We start from the raw sequence: 15,872 nt of genomic DNA, 5'->3' as shown, positions 1-15,872 counted from the left end.
TATACCTTCATTCCGGCCAAAGAGACCTAAGAAAAGGAAATTGCCCTGCAGAATTATTCAGGAGGTTTTGATTTTCTAATGAAAAGAGACAGACATACTGCAGTGCCCTTTCTCATTCTGGCCTTGAAGGTGAATATGATACTTGCCACCTTGTGACCAAGAGGATAACGGCAAGAAAACTATGGACACTATGGATCTCGTGAACCAACGCAAGGAACCAGTTAGCTGTAGATACCTTGTTGTATAAAGAAAACATAGTCACTGTGGTCAGGTTTTCTGTTTTCTGCAAAAGAGATATCTACCTTCAAGAGACACTCTACTCCAAGCCCTGTGTTGGGGAAGGCACGTGGTAGACATAGAGATGAACCGTGCAGATCCCCCTTCGAGGAAGACCCGCTGCCCAGCAGTGAGGCCTGGGATCAGTGGACAGCCTCCAGCTGCCAGCCTTTGCAGTTCTGAAAAACGCCTCTCCAGAAAGCCCCCCCAGTCTGAGATCTGACCCTTCCTTGGGCAGCCTACGTCTTATGACTAGGTGGGGGAAGGGCATACAGATCAAATCATGTTGGGCCATTGTGGGACTCACTGGCAGGTGCTTACTCCAGAACTAACTCCCCATCAGGTTGACTGAGGATTTGATGACATGTTGCATTCGTGGCCTTGAATGGCAATGGCCAGTAAAACTGCTCCTAATGGGCAGGGTGAGGGGTGGGGGGTGAAAAAGATAATTGGCCAAGGTTGGAATATATATGAAGATATGGTCAGTACCGAATGGCTTGGCAGGATGGTCAAGAAGTTTCAGCGAGAGGCATATGGATGAACGTTTGGGATTAGCACAAAGTACCTCTGTATCACAGGTGAACAGCTGCCTGAGAGTATCTATTATGTGAAAGGCACTGGCAAGATGACTGGTCTAGTTGTTATTGGCCAGCCTGTGTCATCAAGCATCCCAGGATTAACATGACAGGCAGACGAATGATGTGGCCAAGGTAGTGGAGATTACACATGGGCTCTGTAGTATGGACTCCCACTGACCAAATCTGATTAGCTCCTAACATGGCGTGACGCTGGATGGTCTAACCAGCCAGCAGCAGAAATGAACAATGAACACCCGATGTAGAACCAAACCTCGAGAAGACCAGTTGGCCGCTTGGCTGCAAGTTGACTATGGGCTCTTTCCGTTCTATATGGGTCAATGCTTCTTTCTTACAGGAACAGAAACAGTGTTTTGGATTTGGATTTGCTTTTACTGCCCGTGGGATTTAAGCAGTCACTGCTACCTAGAGGCTTATAGCATGACCAACCAGCATGGGATTCGCATATAACATTGCATCAGACCAGCAGACCCACTTGATAGTAAAGGAGGCATGGGAGTGTTTTATCTTGAATGACAGTCTACTTTTCTAAAACTATACGTCTCAGTCTCATGGTGCCACTTTTATGGTAATGTTTTACCAATGTTGGTTCATAAATGAATACTAAGCATTCCCGACCTGATCTTCCCACCCTGTAGGGAAGGTTTCTGGACAAGGATAGAGATAGTTACTCCTATATTAATAATGCCTTGCTTCTGCCATTGGACAGTTCTCTACTGTTCTGTGCAATAACGCCCATCAAGTTAGCATTGGGAAATATTTGGGGATTTAAGATTAGTACTCAGAAAGTTGATGAGATTTATTCATATAATTTATCAGTCATAAAGCAAGCTCATATGTGAACTCTGTGCACTCTTGTTTTTCCATGAATGTATAAGTGATAGTGGATGATAGTGAAAAAATAAGCCCAGGGATTTTGGGGATGTGACTTAAACTCATATGCAGTGACTCTGACATTTCTTCACAACTGATGTCTTTTTAATGTTTTTAATTTTTTTAGTGTTTATTTATTTTTGAGAGAGAGAAACAGAACATGAGTGGGAGAGGGACAGAGAGAGAGAGAGAGAGAGAGAGAGGGAAACACAAAATCCGAAGCAGGATCCAGGCTCTGAGCTGTCAGCACAGAGCCCAGTGGGGGGCTCAAACTCACAAACTGCAAGATCATGACTGAGCCGAAGTCGGATGCTTAACTGACTGAGCGATCCAGGTGCCCAGATGTTTTATTTTTAAAATGTATGCAAATTTTGCCTTTTGTTTCACAGTATATCTGTTTCTATTATAATAGAAAACAATTGGGCCGGTGGCTCGGTTAGTTAAGCATCTGACTCTATTTTGGCTCAGGTCATGATCTTGTCATCATGAGATTGAGCCTTGTGTTGGAGCCTGCTTAGGATTCTCTCATTCCTTCTGCCTCTGCTCCTCACCACCACCCCCCCAGAAAAGAAAACAATCAATTCATCTCCAAGTCTTCATTAAATTAGTGTTCTAGACAGATGTGCATATTCACCCTTTGTCTTCACTTTTCCCTGCACACATAGTATCTCCTTGGTGAACCCTTGGAGTCATAGAAATTGCTCAGAAATGGAATGAGGTTGGAAGCAGGAGAAATACAGAGGACTGATTTCTGGGGGCACCTGTTCAAATAGAGGATAAAGGAAGACAAGCAATGAAAGGGAACAGGAAGGCATAGTCAGAGGGATAGAAGAAATGGAAGACAGTCCTTAAAACTGAGGAAGGACAGTGTCAGCTTAGGACCCAAACCACTTTGAAGTTTGAAAGAACCGTTTCTGTAATACTATGGAAATAAATGATACGGTGGGTTAAAGAGTGAGTGGAAAGACTACTAGTGTGTGTGTGTGTGTATATATATATATATATATATATATATATATATATATATATATCTGTACTATCTCACTAACTCACTTTTTCCTTTTTTTTTTTGCTTTCACTTATAGTAATTATTTTTTATTTCATTTTCTTTTTATTACTTTATTAGCTATAAATTCTTTCATTATGTTTTCTGTCATTGTTGATGACAATTCAACTCCATTTACCCTCTCCCATCTTATTAAGCTATGGTCATGTATTTGAATTCTACATATATTTTATATTCCATGGGACATTATTATTTTTATTCATATATTCAGTATTCATTTAAGTTTACCTATGTTTATCCTTTCAGTTGCTTATTGCTTCCAGATTGTCTGAGCTCCCATTTTCTTTTTGCCTGAAGACCTCCCTTTTAACGTAGGGCTGAACATGGGAAATTCACTTTTTTAAAATCTTTACATTTCACCTTTATTCTTGAAGGATATTTTTCTTGAGTATAGAATTGTATATTGGTAGTTGTTTTGTTCAGTACTTTGAATGTGTCACTTCAATTTTTTTCTGGTTCGTCACTTTTCTTTTATGTGGTCACCTTTACTATTGAGCTGGTGTTGATGCTCATTTGAAAGATCTGTCTGTCTGTCTACCTGTCTATCTAGCATCACCTATCTATCATCTGTTGTGTCAGCTGCTTCCAAGATTTTTCTTTTTGTCAGTTTTGGCAAATTCTTGATAACTGTACCTTCAAGTATTATTTCTTCTCCCTTTTCTCTCTCTCCACTCCTTCTGAGACTTCAAGATATGTGTGCTAGACCCTTTGCTATGTCTCATGAGTCTCATAGACTCTTTTACACTTCCCACATCTCCCCCTCTTTCTGTGTGTGTATAAGAAGCATTTTTTTTCCCATTGATCTTCCAGTTCAACATTTCTCTCCTGAACATTATTGACTATACAATTAAACACACGTATGGGATTCTAAAATTTCAATTATCTTCTTTTTCAGAGTTTCATTTAAAAAAAATAGTTTCTAGTTTTCTGCTAAAATTCTATATCTTGTCATCTGATTTCTTTCATTTCAAGCATAATTACTTTGAAGTCTATGTCTCATAACTTCTATATCTGGATCTCTTGCAAGCCTATGATTTTTTTTATCTTATCTCTTCATATGCTTTGTAACTGCTTTATTGATCACGGGATATCATGCTTGAATGTTACCTTTCTTCAGAGAGGATATACTTTGATTCTCACCAGCACTTTGTGTAAGGACAGATCTCCTAAATTTGGTCTCATATTAAGTTAAGCCTGTTTGTTCATTTCTAAATTGTAGCCCTTCTTGTGTACTCATATCTGGAAGTAGAAGTATTATGTCCTGTATTCATGTGTCAATTTGAACTGAACTCAGAGTGGAAAGAGCTATGACTACTTGTCACTCTGAAACAGCCAACAGAAAGGGATGATCCAACAAATGCATGGTTCGTTTTCAGGTGCAAGATTGTTTTCTTATTGTTGTTTCATGAGCTTTAGTATGTGTAAATTTCAAGGTCTGAAATGAACTTAGTCAGGTGTAGCTCTAGTAGAGCAGGGTTTGCCTCAAAACAAACATATAGGACTTGTAGGCATTGCTACGTATACGTCTTATTATTCTTTTTATTGGTAAGAATACAAAGATGGCTAACTTACACATGGTAGTAAGAATATGATTCTATCCTTTAAATTTCAGATACTAGGTACCAGTATTACCAGATCATTTACTCCAAATTCTGATTCTCTTTACATCATTTTATTTTATGTATGTATGTATGTATGTATGTATGTATGTATGTATGTATGTGTGTGTGTATGTATGTATGTATCTATCTATCTATCTATCTATCTATCTATCTATCTATCTATCTATCTTATCCTTCCATCCATCCATCCATGCATCCATGCATCCATCCATCCATCCATCCATCCATCCATCCATCCATCCATCTGTCCGTCCATGCTTCCCTGACTCAGTTTGGGGTGAGAAACAAATACATGCCTCCCTACCCAGGCTGAGATGAAGGGAGATGGTCCAACACCCTACTCCTCTGAGCATTTGAATTCTCCTACCATCTTTCACTTCAACTCTTTCACATCCACAAGTGAGACCTCCCACACTTTTTTTTTGTTTTTTGTTTTCCTCCTACCTTTATCTTGATTTACAATATGCTGAGAAGAGCATTTTTAAGAAAATACATAATTAAATGTATAAATAAGACATATATATATATATATATATATATATATATATAATGTGTGTGTGTACACACACACACACACGCACACACAATGGAATATTACCCAGATATGAACAAGAATGAAATCGTGCCATTTGCAACGACGTGGGTGGAACTAGAGTGTATTATGCAAAGCAAAATAAGTTAGCCAGAGAAAGACAACTACCATATGATTTCACTGATAGGTGGAATTTAAGAAACTCAATAGATGAACATAGGGGAAAGGAAGGAAAAGTAAAATAATATAAAAACAGAGAGGGAGGCAAACCATAAGAGACTCTTAAATAAATACAGAGAACAGACTGAGGGTTGCTGGAGGGATATTGGGTGGGAGGATGGGCTAACTGGGCGAGGAGCATTAAGGAGGGCACTTGTTGGGATGAGCCCTGGGTGTTATGTGTAAGTGATGAATCACTAAATTCTACTCCTGAAACCAAGATTATACTATATGTTAACTAACTTGAATTTAAATAAAATCTTGAAAGAAAAAATACACCTGTGGGTTTAGGCTTATTGAGTAATTGTGATTTAATTTTCTCTAGCATTCTTTTTTTTCCCAAATATTGAACAATAAACATATATTTACCTGCTGTCTGAACAATAACAAATGTTACTTTTATAACAGAATTTTTCATCTTTTTAAAAGCGGAGTTAAAATTATTACCTCCAAATATATCCTGAAAGTCTGTTTAATGATTCAATTAATTGTCTGAATGATTGTCTTTAAAGTAGATAAGTAAGCAGTCCTCTTACTCACCACTTCTCAGTTTTCTTACAGTACCTCAGGAATGAAATGTTATGGTTTCTATATAATATTACATTCAGATCAGATCTGAAATCTTTTAGGAAAAATGTATCACTTTAGGCATCCTTAGGATAGACAGAACGTGTTTATTTCAAGTGATGTCACTAACTAATGTCCACTTGTTCCTTTCTCCTTCTTCATGTTGGTTGGAGCACCATGGAAATTCACTAAAGGCTGCTACCCAGGAGACTCAAGAGGGAATTGTTAAAAAGGAGAACTATCCAAACATTATCTTCTCCCTTTGCAGACCAAACAGGAAAGAAACCTCATAGGCAAAGTACTAATAGATGTGCTTTGTATTCGAACGCTCTAAGAAGGATATTGTCTGGACTAAGGAGCTGTGGCTCTCTCTGGTTCCATGTGCGATGACCCAAGGTTTGTGGGTTCAGGGCCAGAGAAGTGGATTTCTGCCACTGAAGACTCATTAGGGCTGATGCTGTGATGGTGCTAGAAGGGAAACCTTATGTTCGCCTCAGATCTGCCAACTGTCCAGCTGCCATCCCCATCAGCAGTGGCAAGAATGCTCTGAACTTGGACTAGAGAAGACACAGTGAGAGCCAGGCTAGTCAATGAGCCTAATCGTGGTAATGCTAATAATAGCAGACCTTTACTGAGCACTTACTGTGAGCCAGTAATGCTGAGAGCAGCCTGTGTGCCTTGCCCCACTTAATCATCCCAACTGTAATAAAGCTGGGCTGTTATGATAACTGTTTTGCATGTGAGAAATGAGGCTCAGACAGCTTAAGTAGTTTGCCCGTGATCCCTCGGCCAGACAATGGTCGTGGTAGGTTCTGCACTCAAGTCTGTCTCATACTGTTGCCCAGGATCTCATCACTTGGCTTTCCCACCTCTCAAGTCCAGTGTCTCAGCAGGGCACTCTGGTCCTCCAGGATGTGGCCCCGGGCCTCCCTCCTGCCCTCCCTCCTAATCACCACAGGCCTCTTTTCTTGGGCCCTACAAGTTCAGGCTCCACTCCCCAAGTACGTCTTGCGCTTCTGAGATTCTTTGCTTTTGCTCACTACCTGTGCTCATCCCCTTCTTACCTGCCAAACCAGCTCTCGTCCAATTCCCCGTGCACATGCCACTTCCTGTGTGGAGCCTCTCTCGGCTTCCTCTTCTACCTCTCGGCCTCCTTAAATCTGCTCCCTCAGTACCAAGTTCATGCTTTAGCACAGAGGTTAGCACACTATGGTCTGCAGGCCAAATGGCCCGCTGTCCAGTTTCATCTGGCCCACAAGCTAAGAATGGCTTTCATATTTTTAAATACTTGGAGGGGAAAAAACCAAAAGCATAGTATTTTGAGACACGTGGAAATTATTTGGAGTGCAAATGTCAAAGGACATAAATAAAGTTTTATTGGTAAATAGGCAGATTCATTTGTGAATATATTGTCTATGACTGCCTTGGTACTACGACAGCAGGGTTCAATAGTTGCAACAAAGACAGAGGGCTCCGTGTCTCAAATAGTTGCTGTTTGGCTCTTTATAGAGAAACAATTTGCTCACTCCTGCTTTGGAGTACTCTCAGGTTGTGTTTCAATATGATGTCGCTGAGTTTTATATCGCTGTGCCCGGCATGGGGCCTTGTCCTAAGTAGACAATAATTTAATGAGCATATGAATGAAAGTTAAAAGTATATGGGAAAGATTAGACACCACGAACTTGGACCCCATATCATTTCTGTCAGTGCTGTCTCAAAGTAGGGGAATCTGATCAACAGTTTTCACAAAGGGATAATTCACAGCTGGTAGTAGCAAACCTGTTACCCTTTATAGCCTGGGAGGATGCAGATCTGGATGGGAGCAGTTTCAGGATTCTGGACAGAGAAAGTCACATAGAGTTAGGCACTCTGGGAACACCTGTAGTCTTCTGTAGAGATGCATGGCCAGCTGATGGGAAGCTCTCAAGGCAGGAGCCAAGAAAATAGATGCCCTGGTCTCCTCCTCTCCCTTCTTCCCATCTCTGCTCAGTCTCTCTGTCGGCAGAACTCAATCAGGCACTGGAGCACTGTCAGTGTCATGCATGGAGGCTGGCTCCTGGAAAACAGTGCAGGAGGGAGAAGAGAGCAAACTTGGGGGGAAGAGGGAAAGATATTCTACATACAAATTCGTGACAAGTCACATCTATTCTTCAGGCTTCAATTTCCTCACCTATAAAATGGTCAAGTTGGTTTGTGATGTTTATAATGACAACAGCAACAACAACGAAGAGTAAGAGAAGTTTTTGTTGAGAACTTACTGCGAACCATACAATCATTTTGTCGGACAGCCTTCGGAATCAATAACATCCCCGTCACACAAATGAGAAACCTGAGGCTCAGGAAGAAATTGCAGGATATTTAATGGCCAGTCAATGGCCCCATTTGAGACTACACTTTTCCTGAAGTCCCTCTCTCATCCTTGCTTACCAGAACCCCAATCTGGTTGCACTGGTTGGGGCAGTAGCTTCTCAGGGCTTGATGTCTTTCAAGTTAAACTCAGTACTAACTAGTCAGCCTTGGGTTACCTGTCAGCTCTTCTGGATTCACTAAATTCACACATCCCTCCCTTGTCTCATGTCTAGTGTCCTATGGACACCAGTTTCAGGCAGGGTCTCCCCTATTTCTCCCCAGAAAGCAGAGCTGCTAAGGAAACATGGTCCCCCATCCCCTAACCTCTTCCTTGTTACTATTGTAATAAGAGACTTGGGCAGGAGTCCTAGCAACAGAGATCTTTTCAATAAAATTAGTCTGATGACAGATATACCAGTGTTTTCCAGAAACATGTCGAAGGCTGAACATCATTGGTCTGAATCCTGGTATGTTTGTTTATTTATTCTGAGCAATTTGCTCAACACTGGAACCCTTGTACATCATAGCATGGATGTGATTTCTTAATTATTCATGCCATTAATAATTGACACCATTAATAACACTGTAATACCATTAATAATTGAGTACATAAAATGGTATTCTCTGGAATTAATTTATTATCATTAATTTTCTGTGCCAGCTTACTAGAGCTCATTAGAATGGTGGTCAGGGTCTGTGCATCAAATTATTTAACTAGTCATCTTCAGGCTTAAAAGGCCAAGGAATTGTGGAATTCACTCCAACCACAGCCTCTCCTTACCATTGACAGTCTCCTCTTTTGTCTTTTATCCAGGAAAAGCGGGGGTGGGGGAAAGCGTCTTGTGAACACGTCCACATAATTCAATCTCACTGCTGGCTTATAAAATAGGGCTTAATGAAGAGGAAGGAAGCAAGATGCCCATGGGTCTACAAAGCCTTTCAGTGAACCTGCCCTCGGGGCTACCAGTCCCCCCAAGACAGGTCTAGAGCTCAGCCCTCTCCTGCCATAGACCCCAAGAACTGTGACTGCTCCCATTCCCTAATTAAAGCTTTGGGGGTGCCCGGGTGGCTCAGTTGGGTAAGCTTCTGACTCTTGATTTCAGCTCAGGTCATGATCTCATGGTTCATGAGATCAAGCCCCAGGTGGGGCTCTGAGCTGACAGCTCAGAACCTGCTTGGGATTCTCTCTCCCTCCCTCTCTATCTCTCTCTCCCTGTCTCTCCCCCACTTGCACGTGGTCTCTCTTTTTCTCTCAAAATAAATAAACATTAAAAAATAAAAAGGCTTTGGCCACCTGTTTGCTCCTCCAGGATCTCTCTTCCCTTAAACTGACCAAAGAAAAATGTTTTTGTCTTTGCCATCTCATCGTGATGCTACCCCTTAAGAGAAGCCAGATGACCCTTTTAAGAGTTTCAGAGCCAAATATAATAGAGGCACTGAAAGGAGAGAACAAGAATTGCCTTCAAGATCAGGTACACTCATTCTGTGATTTTACAGAGCTTCAGTCCTCATGTGAGGCACTGAAATTCATTGAGCCTAATGTAACTACAAAATGGCTTGATACCTACAGTGAAGGCAGGAGAGATAGCCATGGAGAAACACTGCCTCAGATGCCCCTTCTAGGAAGGACCTGATGCCCAAGTGAAGGGGAGGGTCTGCAGACGGCCTCCAGGTGTTGGCATCGTCAGGGTCTGCTGAGGTGGGGAGAACGGCTGGGTCTGAGGGCACAGCCTTACCAGGTAGGATGACAGACTCATTTGGTCTGCCTGGAACTTTCTTGGCACTAAAAGTCCTGCGGCCCAGGATCGGTCTTTGGACTAAAGTCCAAGTCCGTGGGCACGTCTTTTGAAAGCAGAGACGTTTGCCCTAAGCATTTGACAAGGCCAATCCTTTGTGACGTTTTGGGTGCATTGTCTGGAACAATGGACCACAGTGATTCTGCTCTTCCTCCCTTCCCCCACACCAGCTGAGCTGAGTACAGCTGCCCACAAAGCCCAGTGGGATCTTCCGACAAGAAAATTAATGTGATATATTCCTCCCATGAACTCCCATAACACTCCATAACTTTCTAATGGTGCTCTCCACATTTCATGTTTTATTATAGCTATCGCTGAGTTTCTCTTCCCCTCTCCTGAACTGTGAGCCTCAGACCCCATGCCAGTGAGCACCATGTTTGTGTATGAAGAAATGAGGGAGTGGATGGCACCTAGACTTCCCTCCTTTGGATGCCCATTAAGGTTTGAGAGCCCCCAGCTGGGTGGGGTTAACCAAGTATGTGAAAACCTGTGACATCAAAAGCCTGCCTCCACCTGAAATCCAAAGTCCTATTTTGCTTAACTCCTAGGTTTATTTGTGTAGGAATAAATCTATTAAATAATAGATGCAAAATCACTTTAGGAATTATTTATGTGCGAGGTTAAACCTAGAAATATGTCGGTGTCTCTGTTTAAACATAGTCTAATCCAGTCTTGGAAACAGGGCAAATGTATCAAAATTGCTATTCTAAATTGTACTGAGGTTTTCCGATAAAAAGGAATAAACTAATACTACCTAGTAGCAGATACTTATTACTAATCTTCTCTTAGTGGATTGAATGCTTCAGTTAGCTTTTTAGGATCTTTGAAAATCTTATCTGTATATACCGGAGCCTTTTTCCCTTGTGTCCCTGGAGGTATATATAAATAGATACAATCATGTGGTCTTGAATGCCAATTGTAGGTGTTTTTCCATCTCTCTGACCTTGTTTAACCCTTCTCCTGGATTTAGCCTTCCTGATTAACCAGAGGGGAAAAATTCATAGTATCACCCGGACGCTTTGATGAAGGATACTGACCCCCCCCCCCCATGATAGAAATCTTCTTCCTGATGAAACTTATCAACTATTAATTAGTTCACTCAACTGACCAGGGATCCGTCTGCATCAGATGATATTAAATGCTCGGAAAAGGACACATCTGGGACTCCGAGGCCCTTGCATTTGAAACTCATTGCCTTCCTGCCACCCAGGTTTGAAATTGGGTACTGCTCTAAATTAACTTTAAAACTCAGCTCCAACTGAAAACGTTAGGTCTCATATGGGCAGGTATCATCACCTGACATACTCCACATTGATTCATTTATCTGTTTATTGTCTATCTCCTTCCAGTATAAATCAGTTCTATGTGGTCAGGGAATTTTGTGAAGTGTGCCTAGCACAGAAAATTTTTGTTTATTCAATGCATTCATTGAATGATTAATTCATGGACCAATGGATTCATTAAATGATTAATTTCTGAATTTTCGAACTTCTAAAAATCTCCAGTGAAGGTATCCTCAAAGCCATCTAGTCTAACTTGCGTTCTGCACCTCTCTGAACAGTCATCACCTTGAACGTGAACCTTGCCAGGAAAAGGGGCTCATTACCCACTAGGAGAGGCAACTCTACCGTCTTGCTTTAATTGTGGCACAGGATAAGTTTGCTTACAGGGCATTGTTTGCATAAAGTGAAACCTGTTTTTGTACTTGTTACAATAGAATAAGAATCTGTAGCTACTCCAGAATTACTAATTAATACTTTTCATAAAGTCAAGTGAAGTTTTTTACATTGATTGAATCCTTCCTGTGCTCTAGATGCTTTGGTTATACTAATTCTCACAGTAATGCAACGAGGTCATCATTTGTGTACCTGTTATCCAGAGAGACCAAATGAGTTTCAGAGAAGGTCCTACTAAGGCATTCAGCCTTAGCAGTGGCCGAGAATTCTGGTCTTCCTAGCATTATTATGTTCATTGCTCAAATAATTACTAATACTTGCAGAACACTTATACAGCTCACAAAATATCCTTAAAAAATCTATCTCACCCTAAATTTATTAGCACCCAATGAGTAAGAAGGGCATTATCACCCTGGAGCTAGAACTCTAGAGACAGGTTCCGAACAGCAAACAGTGAAGTTAAGACAAGTGAACTGGAAACAAGTTTCATATTTTACACTCTAACACCATTCCACTACAAAAAAAAAAAAAATCTTGTCTGATCCTTAGAGTGTATCAACTCCTTCCAAAAATTTGACATTTGTTTCAATCACTGAATTTATAAACACATTCTTATTTCCATCATAGGCCCTGGGTGGGACCGAAGCAGTAAAATGAATAAGGCATAGCCCTGCGTGCTGTGAGTTCACAGGGCCATTCACAGGAGGGCTCAGGAGTGTCATGGAAGACAGTGAGAGTCTGATGTCATGCTTGCTTTGGGAAACCAGGCAGGGCAGGGCAAATGTTTCTTCCTGTTTGTCTTTGAAGTTGGTTTGCGAATACATCTTTCTTCCCTACCAGACTATAGGTATCTTGAGGGCAATAATGATGACAGGGACATTTTGACATCCTCTTAAGCATTTGGCACATAGCTTTGTCCAATGTTGGTGCCAGTAACGGTGGCTTTGTATGACCCAAGCTACTATTTTACACTAGGACATAGCCACTCATGTGTTCAAATATATCAATAACCCTATCATAAGAGGTCTGGGCTGCTTTGAAAGCGTTCGACCAGTTGAAATAGTTAAGCGACTCAGCGGAGAGAGATGGGCCACCAGATCAAGAGCTGACACTTGGAAGGGAAAGGTGGGCTGAGGGCCAGGGACAGGTTAATAGAGCTCCAGGTGGAGGCCCAAGTAGAACCTAGGGTGGGCTCAGGAAAGATGCTCAGGAAGAAGTCATCCACACTGTGCCACCCTCGAGGACACAACGACCAGATTGTATCTAAGCCTGCCTCAACTCTGGGGAGCCTAAGGAAGACTAGTGAGGGACGAAAGAGGGAAAGAAAGGAGAGAAAAGAAGCTAACCATGGATCCCTTCCTCACAGCAGGCTCCCAAGCATGAAGTGGAATCTGAGCCGACAGAGAAGGGAAATCTTCAATCGCAGTAGTGGGTGGTGTTAGATACTGGACTGGATACTTTAATCATTGAAATGAGACTGTTTCCTTGCCTGAAGGGGGACCAGAGAATATATCTAAAAATCTGAGGTGACCCAGAAAAGATAAAAGCCTGTGTCTAGAGGCCCATGGCTCAGGTTTAAAGGGACAGCTAAAAGAAGAAAGCTGCCATCTGTTTATATGCTCTGGAGTCCGTCACGATCAACAAAACTCGTTGACATAGAATTGATATAACACAGGTTACACAAATGTGAATCTTGCTTTATTGTTAAGGGCATAACATGAGCACTTCCTCATACTAGAAAAGAAATTTCATAATTATTTCGTGGTTGCATAATGATCCATCCAGCGAATGTGCTTCCCCGGTGATTGGGCGTTTGGGTTGTTTGAAGTAATTTGCGTCTTAAGCTGAGAGTTACTGCACACACAGCTGCATACACCAGTTGGAACAAGTCAAGTTGAATTCGAACATATTTTTTTTTCTGTAAAGCATTGTCTTAAGTGCATATTACTGCTCACCTGGGAAATGAACCCCAAAATTAGATTTTCAAGAAACTTGGGCTTCTTTCAAACAATGGGCTGATTGTCCCATTTGAATTAACTTCTCTAGAATGATTTAGACAGGAAATGGGAGGAGCCCGGCCTGCTCAGAGCAGGGCTCTCTGCTGTCCAAGTCAGCTCCCATAGAAGCTATCGGAGATGCTGTTGATTTAACAGCAAAAGTATCCCCTGGATCAGTTTGATTCTGAGAGAGAGAGCATGTACACGATGGGAGAAAATCCCTTTCCCTGAAAAATTATTGAACATATCCTGTATCATTGAGCCTCTGGACCCACATTATCTCATTAGGACTGTAAGAGAACCTTGACTACTGGTGACCAAGAAAAACTCATTATCCCCAGTTAGCAGATGAGGAAACTGAGGCTCAAAACTTTTCCAAACTCAATCTACTGTTGGATAGCAGTGTCAGAGGACCAGAATTTAGGCCTTTTCTCTCTCTTAATTCATGTTCTACACACATATTAACATGTTATAATAATATGGTGTGTTTGTGTATATAGATATAAAATCTTGACACAATAATCCGGGACTGGAAAGGTTTGCTTGGATAATGAAGGCCCTGGGATCGGTTATGGTCTGATTTTCACTGATGTTGGTACATGTTCTACAATTCTTCAAATTCTTGCATTTCAAGCCAGAGCTGTGCGTTTAGCAATTAGGAAAACTCAGTGAAGTATGGCCTCACAGAGGAAGAGCGCTCTATTCAGAGTGCTTTTTTAGAATATACAGCATTTCCTTCCCTCGATGAAATAGTGATCTAAACATTCCATTATTCAAACATGGGGTGAATAATAACAAGGCACTGGCTGGGAGTATTACAATGGGAAAAATACATAGAGGGATTTATAAGCTTTTGTATTGAAACTTGTTCAACATCTTCTCTTAAAAAGAAAAAAAAAAGTTCCCAAGACTTGATTTGACTCCTTTGCTGCATGCTATTTTATTTTCTGCACAGGCCGGAGTTTGCTAAGAAATGCTAGCAGTCTCCAATGTCAGAGGCAATGGGTTATAGAACCATCAAAAACAAAGACCGGGAATAGCTGCAAAGCTATTGCTTTTGTTTTCGGAGGATAGATGCTGATTCCACCCTTTAATACGTTCCTCATGGAGTGTAGCTGAGTCTGATTTCAGTGGTGGGTGTAACCAAGACCTTTGCCCTCAAATTCATTGCAAGGGGCTGTAGACAACAAAGGCCACTCGAGGACTGACAAGGAGTCCTCTTGGAATGAGTGTAATCCAAAACCCATCACAGAGTTTTATTAGAACCAGGGAAGGTGACAGAACTATTGGTCACGACTCCAAAGAAGCTAGAGAAATCCCACGTGCTTTAGGGACTACTGCAAAGCTTTCACCAGTGCCAAAGGCTCATTTAACGTTTTTTTTGTTTTGTTTTGTTTTTTGTTTTTTACCTTTGACGGAGGGCAGAAGAAAGTACTAGTATTGTTGAATTTGGGCCACTTATGTTGGCTTTTTTTTTTTTAACTCTTCTGGAAAATGTGACCATAAACCTCGGTAAGAAAGAGAATGTCTTCTGTTAGCTTAAATTTGATACACATCATCTAGTCTAACTCAGGTTGCTTATGGGCACTCAGTAGAACTGAGCCTTAGCTTAATTTGTTTCTTTCTTGGTAATACCCACTTTTAAAATTATTTTTTTAAGGGAGAAGGCAGTCCCTTAAGAATTAATGGAAGGAGCTCAATGCAGAGTCCCACGACCTGGGTAAAAACCTAGCTTTTATCAGTTATTAGGAGGTAACCCCAGGAAAAATTTCTTTTTAAATAGTATTTATTTATTTTTGAGAGAGAGAGAGAGAGAGAGAGAGAGAGAGAGAGAGAGAGAATCTGAAGCAGACTCCACTGACAGCACAGACCTGAAGCAGGGCTCAAACTCACAAACTGTGAGGTCATGATCTGAGCCGAAATCAAGAGTCGGATGCTTAACCAACTGAGCCACCCAGACGCTTCCCCCAGAAAAAGTTCTAACTTCTCTGAGCCTCAGGGATATCTAGTATCATAAAAAACAATATGATGACTTGGGGCCATCAATCCCAATTTACAGATGAGAAGGAAAAAAAACCTGTTACTGAGTGAAATTCCATACGTTGCACCAAAAGGAGAGTTGGCAGGCTTGAAGCTAGACTTTGAAACCTCATCACTGAGCATCCATGACCTTGCTGAGTCCGCTCCACAGTGCTCCCCCTGCCAGAACATATTTTCTCTTGATTATGCTATTCAGAGATCTCCTCTATCATTCCTTCTCTAATCACATACTTTGTCCAATCGTGGACCAACATACAATAATA

This window comes from Neofelis nebulosa, chromosome 14, assembly GCF_028018385.1.
Source record: "Neofelis nebulosa isolate mNeoNeb1 chromosome 14, mNeoNeb1.pri, whole genome shotgun sequence".
Taxonomy (NCBI): Eukaryota; Metazoa; Chordata; class Mammalia; order Carnivora; family Felidae; genus Neofelis; species Neofelis nebulosa.
The sequence above is the reverse complement of the archived record's forward strand: the minus strand, read 5'-3'. Positions refer to the sequence as shown.